Genomic DNA, 8,598 nt, shown 5'->3' with positions numbered 1-8,598 from the left:
TCCCCTGGTCATCTCTTTGAACATCGCCTAAATCCAATAAATGTTAAGTGTTCCATTTATTATCATGAAAGATGAGTTCATGTGAACCACTGCTTATAAAACATAGATCAATAAGTTTAACTCAAAAACTACACCGTTAAATCCTGATAGCAATATCACAACTACGATAAATTGTTTGAGAAATGGCTATGGAGTCAGCAGAACATACCAGCCCACAGTGTATCTTAAATGTCTAGTTTATATTTATTATTTATACTCATGGATGAGTGCCTTCTGCTGGGCCCATAGATCTCTTGCAAAAATCCTTCAATTTGTCTCCTACACGTACTGAAAATTGTGGATCCTAATGCAAATACTTCAATTAATTAATTAATGCTTTTCTTTTTAGATTTAATTGTGACAGGAATAATATATTGAGTGATAAATCACAAGCCATATATGTGCATTAACTGAATTATCTATCATGCTGATGTCAGTGTAATAAAATTATAAAACACCCAAAAGTTTGATCTGAAAATGCAGACCAGACATGCTTCATCCTCACATTGTTAAATTGTAGACATGCTTTGGAAATTTGATATGTAATTGTTAGTAGGTAAATAATAAATGCTATTTATAATCCACCATAACTCCTCCAAGAACACAGTCCATCAAATATATTAACTTTTTCGCAAGCTTTGCAGTCCAATATATTACAGATTAACTTTGTCTCACATTGCTTAGTCATACAATAGCTTCTAACTCTACTTGCTTGCATATAATATATATGAGAAAAATCTGTGTTCTCTTCCACAATATGTACAAGACAGTTGGATCCTCCCTCCAACTGCACAGCTTTTCTGATCTGCACAAGTGCTTATACAAGGAAAATGAATCCATATTTCCGTGTTTAATTCGGTTGCATATCTCATCATTGTCATCGAGTTTGCTGAATATCTGCTCAAGAATATGCCCATCACTTCATGAGTGATAGTTATTGTGGAAATTGAATATCCATTGTTTTGTTTCAGTTGGCACCTACAATAACTCTGACGAGAAACCAACCAGTCTTAAATCGACCGATTCTTAGTGTTTCTAAAGTGCATAATAATAATTAATATCGTCTAACCATGCTCAACCCCAAGTAGTACTCGGATAGGTGAATCCCTCAAATTCTGTGGTTAACATTTGTGAGCATCACCTGTGATAAACGAATTCATTCCTCACGAAATATGGATTCTTGCAGATGAATAGTTAGGAAATATGAATCAGTGAGATTGATTTGAAATTCGCAATGATGATTTCCCCAAAATGGTATTAGATAATGATTGATTCTGTTCGCATGGCTTACTACATTGTGCAGTTTAGCGTAGTGATTAAATAGGTCTACCTGAGAATCAATTACTAATTCCAGCCAGCAGCCCGCTTCTTACCATGGTTTGTGAAAGTGTGCACAATTCGATTCTATTCCTCAACATTATGCAAAACAAAACTCGTGTCTGGCACATACCCTGCCTCCAGCATCTGATCATGCAAGCTTTTCAGTTTCGCATAGATTTTCTCTGATTCCGGATGTGATCTGTCTCCTTTGAGGAATTGATGGACTTTATTCTTGACTTCAATCCAACTCCATCCGGGAATCTTTTTCAATCCCTTGTCTTTCATCATTATTCTCAATTTCGCTGCATCATCCCACCTACCGGCCCGGGAATATATGTTAGATAGGAGTACATAATATCCGGTATGCTCAGGATCTAACTCAAACACCTGTTTTGCTGCTAATTCTCCTAGCTCTACGTTGCAATGAATTCTGCAAGCACCAAGCAATGCTCCCCATACCCCTGCATCAGCTTTCAATGGCATATTTTGTATAAAGCGAAATGCATCATCCAAGAAGCCTGCACGTCCTAGAAGGTCTACCATACATACGAAATGTTCCATCCTGGGCAGGAGATGGTAATCTTGAGTCATGCAATTAAAATACTCATAGCCTTTGTCTACCAGGCCCGCATGGCTGCATGATGATAGAATAGTGATGAATGTAATGTGATCTGGCAAAATACCGCTGTGCTGCATTCGGTGAAAGAGTGTTAGAGCTTCCTGAGCATATCCATGCATTCCATATGCTGCTATCATGATGTTCCATACAACTGTATCTGTTAGAGACATTCTGTCAAACACCTGGCGTGCATAGCTAATGCTACCACATTTGGCATACATATCTATGAGTGCGTGTCCCACAAAAACATCTGAAAGGAATCCCCTTCGATATGAGCAAGCGTGAATCTCTTTACCCTGCTGTAGCGCGGCTAAGAAAGTACACACTGGAAGAATTTCCACTATTGTTACCGAGTCACATTTCCCTTCTGTAAGTTGCAATTCACAAAAGCATTGCCAAGCTTCCTCCATATGTCCATTCTGGGAATATCCCGTGATCATTGCATTCCAGGAAACCACATTTCTGTAAGGCATGCTGCCGAACACCCTCTGTGCTGATTCTATAATCCCGCATTTTGCATACGTGTCGACTAGAGCGCTACCAACGAAAACATCTAAATCGATTTGATTTCTGACAACATAGTTGTGAATCTCTTTTCCTTGTTTTAGAGCTGTTGACTGAGCACAAGCTGAAAGAACACTTGCAATGGTATCTGAATCAGGTCTTAGTCCTGTAAATAGCATTTCCTGAAAGCATTTCAAAGCCTTCTTGGGATGCTTGCACTGTTCAAACCCTGCAACAATGCCACTCCACATGACTAGATCTTTCTTATCAATGCCATTAAACACATTGAATGCCTCTTCTATACGGTCACATTTAGCGTACATAGTTACAAGGGCACTCCCAACATGAACATTGACCTCAAACCCGTTTCTTCTTATGTAGTTATGGATTTCTTTCCCTTGGAACAAGGCTCCTAAGTGGGCACATGCAGTCAGAACACTCGACACAGTAATTGAATCAAATTTCAAGCATAGATTCTTCATTTTAGCAGATAGATTCAAGGCCTCATTAAAGCATCCATTCTGGACATATCCTGTAATCATTGAATTCCATAAACCGACTTCTTCTGAAGACATGTTGTCAAACACTTTGAATGCATCTTCCACACAGTTACATTTTGAATACATACTTACAAGAGCACTTCCCACAGAAACATCTGATTCAAATCCTCTTTTTATTATATATGAATGGATTTCTCTGCCTGATTTGAGAGCGTCTACATGGGAAGAAGCCAAGAGTACGGTTGAAATGGTAGCCAAATTAGGTTTCATTCTGCAACACTCCAACTTCCCGAAGAGCTCCATGCTTTCGGAAAGATTTCCATTCCGAGCATACCCTGCAATCATAGCATTCCACGATATAAGACTTCGCTGAGGCATGTCGTCAAACACCTGGCGTGCACTCTCAACATTCCCACATTTTCCGTATGCATCTACCAGAGCAGTCCCTACAAATACATCCGACTCAAATCCTCTTCTAAGTACAAAAGCATGGGTTTCCTTGGTTTGTTCCAGAGCTCCCATCTGAGCAACTGCTGAGAGAATGGTAGCCGCTGTAAAAGGGTCAGGCAATCCACCTACCAATTGCATCTCACCAAATACCTTCAAGGCTTCGCAGCATTGCTCGTTTCGAACATATCCAGCAATCATAGCATTCCAGGCAACAACGTGTCTTTCAGACATTTTGTCAAATACATCGCGTGCATCCTCCAAACAACCACATTTTGCATACATAGTGACAAGAGCACTGCAAACGAATATATCAGATTCGAATCCACCTCTCATAACATCTTCTTGAATTAATCTGCCTTGTTGCAGAGCTGACAAAGCAGCGCATGCTTTGAGAACGCAGGGGAATGTGAATTTGTTTGGCTGCAAACCCCTCTCTCCCATCAAGTAATAATGGTTAAGTACTTCTTTGTAATAACCATTGTTGGCATATGCCCTGAGCATTATATTCCATATGGATGTATCTGGGTTCTCTATTTTATCCAAAAACAGGTGAGCGTTCTCTAGACTGCCGTGTAGGATGGACATGTTCAACAGTTTGGTATTTGAAAATGTATTGTCTTTGTATCCATTTATGATAAGCTGGGTATGAGTTTGTTTCAATTGTTTGAGGTCGGTACATATTTGCAGGTAAGAAATGTAGGATTCGAAATTTCTTTGAATAAAACTTTGTGCAGTATTTGGCATATCATTGTAATTGAATGGGAGGATAGCTGTCGTAATAGTGGCAATCCGTCCATGAAAAGACTTGCAAGGTTGTCGTAAAGGAATAGACAGGCGCACGATTTGCATTGTAGCAGAGCTCAAGATTACAACACTGACTACAAATTGTCGAAAATATCGATGAGCTGTAAAAACATGTTAAACCCATCAGATGGCTGATGGGATCTGAAGAGTTTTACTTTAAATAATTGTTCATAGATATAAACTGCCGGGGTGATCTTGAATCCTCCACTCTTTTCTTTGTGAAATGTAACTTAGTATATTATTTATTAATAATGACACGAGTTCTCTTAAATCTGTTTAGTAAATTTTACAAATAAGAAATCTTTTAAATAAAAGACATAAGATTAAGTACATATTTTTATATAATATAAATATATTATTTTTTATAATTCTATTTAAAATAAAAGTGTTATATGGTAAGCATGCATATTTTGAGTTTTCTTGCATACGACTCTCTGTCAAAGAGTCTTCCTATTGTGTTCACGACCTGTCAAACCCCATTTAGTATGAGAGTTTTTAGGGCTAGTTTATAATGGCCCCAGTCAGTAGTGACCTAGTTGTTGATATTGGTGCTCATGCTACTACTTCGGAAAGTCATGACGCCTCCATTGAACAAACGTCTTTGCAAATTCGTCTCGAAGGTCTTTCACGAGGTAATCCTGATATTATCCTTCCTCTGCAAGAATTTGATACTACTTGTGATTGGTTAGAACTACATACCTTGATAGGGTATTTTGTGGGTAGGACTCCTCCTAAAGCCATGCTTCGAGAATGAGTTAACAAGAGCTGGACTCCATGCTGTGCAAAACCTTACCAAAGGTTTTTTGGTTTTTGTTTTGCCAACCCATCTCAGGCGGACACAATTTTTAACAATGGCCCTTAGTCAATGTGTTCCTCCCTGCTAGTGTTTCAAAAATGGTCGCAAGACTTCACTATCTCTGACGACAAAAGCTTAGGGTTCCTATGTCGGTTGAGTTTTTGAGTTTACCCTTGTCGTGTTGGCCTTTTATTGAATTCATTGCCAATTTTCTTGGCAAAGTTGTTACTAAGGAACACAATTTATTTTTTAATGCTCATCCTCAGAAATGTGTTTGCGTTGAGGTTGATCTCTTCGAGGATCTCAAGGACTCTGTGGAGATACAAATTGGTTCCCAAACCTTCTCTTAGAAGGTGCTCTATTTGAACCTGCCCAACACCTGTTATAGGTGTCAGTCATCAGGACTTAAGATTAGGGATTTCCCTTTAGCAGTGCCCAGGGTTAAATCCCCACCTAAGGAGACCCCTGCCAAACAAGTTGAAGGAAAACGAAAGGAGGAATGGACTATTGTTGGGTCAAAGGGTAAGACTTTATCGGCTCCTAAACAATCATATGTTGTTGTCGTTTTAGTTTCTCCTATTCCAACATGAGCACAAACTTCAGCCATTATAGGGTTGACGATAGTTTTTCGGGAGTCAAATCTTGTTGTTTCTCATGTTTCAAACCTTGGTAGTTCGCAGGGGATCAAGGCGGTCGCAAGGGCTAGCACTCCCATTGTAGTTTGCACTCTATTTGTTGCATCATCCATTGCAACTCAGAATGTACGGTGTTCTCGCAATCCTCCTAGACGTGCTGAGAAACCAGAGGAGAAATGACAGGCTATCAGTCCAGAAGAGTTTCCTTCTGGCTTCAACCAAGTTTCTACCTTCTTGCAAAATAGCTACTCCTCTCTTGAGGACGAAGAAGACATGGAAGATTTTTCATGAATTTTTTTATCATGGAATGTGGAGGTCTTACAGACCTCTCCAGAAAGTACTATGTTAGGGACACCCATCATAGAATTGGTAATTTAGATTTCCTTTGCATGCAAGAGGTTAAAATTTTTGGTTTTATGCTTTCTTCTACATGTTGCATCATTTGGCCAGATGACATTATATTTTCCTCTCAACATGAAACTAGTAGAGGTGGTGCAGTTACTCTTCTGTCACCTTGTCTTCATTCTACTATTATTTCATATGGTTCTGACCCCATGCACAGAATAATTTGGCTTTTGCATTCTATCTACTATCATTCCTTTGGAGTAGTTAATGTTTATGCTTCCAATGATGTTGTGGAAAGATCTCAATTGTGTTGCTAGATGGTTAACAACTTGCCTCCAGCTACTTGGGTTATGTGTGGCGATTTTAATATGGTTGAACTGGCCCCTGACAAAGATGACATTTTTCCTTTTCACTAGACAGTTGGGGAAATGGAAGCCTAGTACTACATGCATAATAAATTGGGCCTTTATGATCCCAATACTAACCGTTGCCAACATAGTGGGGTTTGACACATTTGATCTAATATTCAAGCTAGCTTTGACCGCATTTTAAAACGTCTCAATCATGTCATGATTATTGCACAATCTTTTTTCTCCTTTTCTAAGGATCTAGAATTACCTATCATTCCTCTATCGGATGCGATGTTATCAAACAACTATCTAGCAAGCTATCAGGATGCAGTTCTTCCTCAATATGTCAGTGTTGATGCATGCTTCTATTATTGCTCATATCCTATGTGTCTGGAATTTTGAGCCAAGTCTACATTCTCAGACATGTTGGATTCAATGGTGGAACGATGTTGTTACCATAATTGCTAGATTTTTGTGCATCTATGGGTGACAATTGGCAGTTTTCAGATGATGGTCTTATGACTCCACTACCAAGGCCCTTAAGAAGGCTTTTGAAGCTCTCACCCATAACCCTTTTGATGTTGATTCACAAATCCAACTTGCAAAGCTTCGTCATGACAAGTAGATTGTGGATAATTATGTTGCTCTAGGGGCCCAAATCAAGCTTGCCTCCATTGGTTGGAGGTTGGTGATAGGGCTTCTAAAGAGTTATTCCATGCTCTTAGAGCTCATCATACCAATTTTGAGATTAAAAAGATTAAACGGGGCAATTTTGTTCTCTCCAGTCTCCCTGACATCCTACAAGCTTTTGTTCACCACTATGAAAATGTTTTTTCTTTGCAGGGAGATTTAGTTGCTCGGGAGGAAGCCCTCAAAAAGTGTATTTCTATTACTCCAAACTGCCTAGTGGTCGAGCAACGTGCTTTCTCTGAGTAGCTTCTCACCATCCAAGAGCTCAAGGAGGCTATCTTTTCCATGGCTAATGACAAATCCCTAGGGTGTGATGGGTTTCCCAATGAATTTTACAAGCACCTCTAGGAGTTTATTGGTCCAGACTTGCACAAACTTTATCTTGAAGCCTATTATTCTAAGAGTCTAGGAGCCATTATCAATAAAGGGAACATCAAATTCATACCTAAAGTTGGCAATCTTTAGGATATTTGTAATTGGTGACTCATCACTTTGCTTAATGTGTCATATAAGATTATTGCTAAGGTAATATCTCTTAAAATTTGTCATCTCTTGCCTTTAATTGTGCGGCCAGAGCAAACTGGCTTTTATTAAGTCTAGGTATATTCTTGACAATATTATTGTTGTCTAGGAAGGCATGGAATGGGCTCACAAATCCAATCAGTAGTCCATGTTTTTGAAAATCTATTTTGCTAAAGCTTATGATCGAATTGAATGGCCCTTCATTTTGGCTATGCTTCAAGCTTTAGGTTTTAGACCCAATTTTCTTCAGTTGTGGAGATGCTTTTTGGAGATTCTAATGCTTGTATTACTACCAATAGCTCTTAATCTAAAGCCTTTGGGCTCTTTTTCTCTATCCAGCACGGTTGCCCTCTTGCTCCAACTTTATATGTTCTTGTTGCTGAAGGGCTTGCTTACTTGCTAGCCCACTCCATTTCCTCTAGTTTTGTTCATGGCATCTCCTTGCCAGATTTCTCATCTCAGTTGGTCAATGGGCACTTTTCTGACAGTTCATTTCTCACTCTTTTGGAGGATGAGGAGAGCATCACTAATGCCTTGTAATGCCTGGACACCTTTTGTTAAGCCTCTAGTTCTACTATTCAATGGCACAAAATGCTCTATTATAGGTAATCTTTTCTTCCAGCTTCGCCATGGCTTGACTAGTTCAAATGGAAATGGGTCACACATAGGGAGATTCTTTGGTTTTTGGGCATTCCATTTTCCTTTCAAGCCTCGCCATTGGATTTGTGGAATGTTGTGCTTGTAAAAATTGAAAAGAAGCTTGACTATTACTTACTAAACCCCTTTCTCTTGCGAGAAAATTCCATATTTGTTCAAAGGTCCTGGCAACTATGCATGTTTATTATTCTTCATGTTGGACTCCTTCCAAAGCTTCTTATCTAAAAATAGAATGATTTCTCTGTGACTTTCTTTGGGCTTCTAGTTCTAACCATCATGGCTTTCATAGAGTGGCCTGGGATTTTTTTTGTCTCACCAAAGAGTCTAGAGGCCTTGGCCTTCTTTCCACACAGAAGCAAGGCCTCAC

At 39.1% G+C, this 8,598-nt stretch overlaps 1 pseudogene across 1 annotated transcript; it reads right to left on the bottom strand.

The window, feature by feature from the left end:
- Positions 1-607: 607 nt before the first annotated feature.
- On the bottom strand, positions 608-4,366 carry LOC149561600 (pentatricopeptide repeat-containing protein At5g27110 pseudogene; annotated as a pseudogene). Its single transcript, XR_016363836.1, has one exon. The product of XR_016363836.1 is annotated as a pentatricopeptide repeat-containing protein At5g27110 pseudogene (transcript).
- Positions 4,367-8,598: the final 4,232 nt, after the last annotated feature.

Source organism: Cupressus sempervirens, chromosome 4, assembly GCF_028749045.1.
Source record: "Cupressus sempervirens isolate cs-2001-9-10 chromosome 4, ASM2874904v1, whole genome shotgun sequence".
NCBI classification, from domain to species: Eukaryota; Viridiplantae; Streptophyta; class Pinopsida; order Cupressales; family Cupressaceae; genus Cupressus; species Cupressus sempervirens.
The sequence above is the reverse complement of the archived record's forward strand: the minus strand, read 5'-3'. Positions and strand labels throughout refer to the sequence as shown.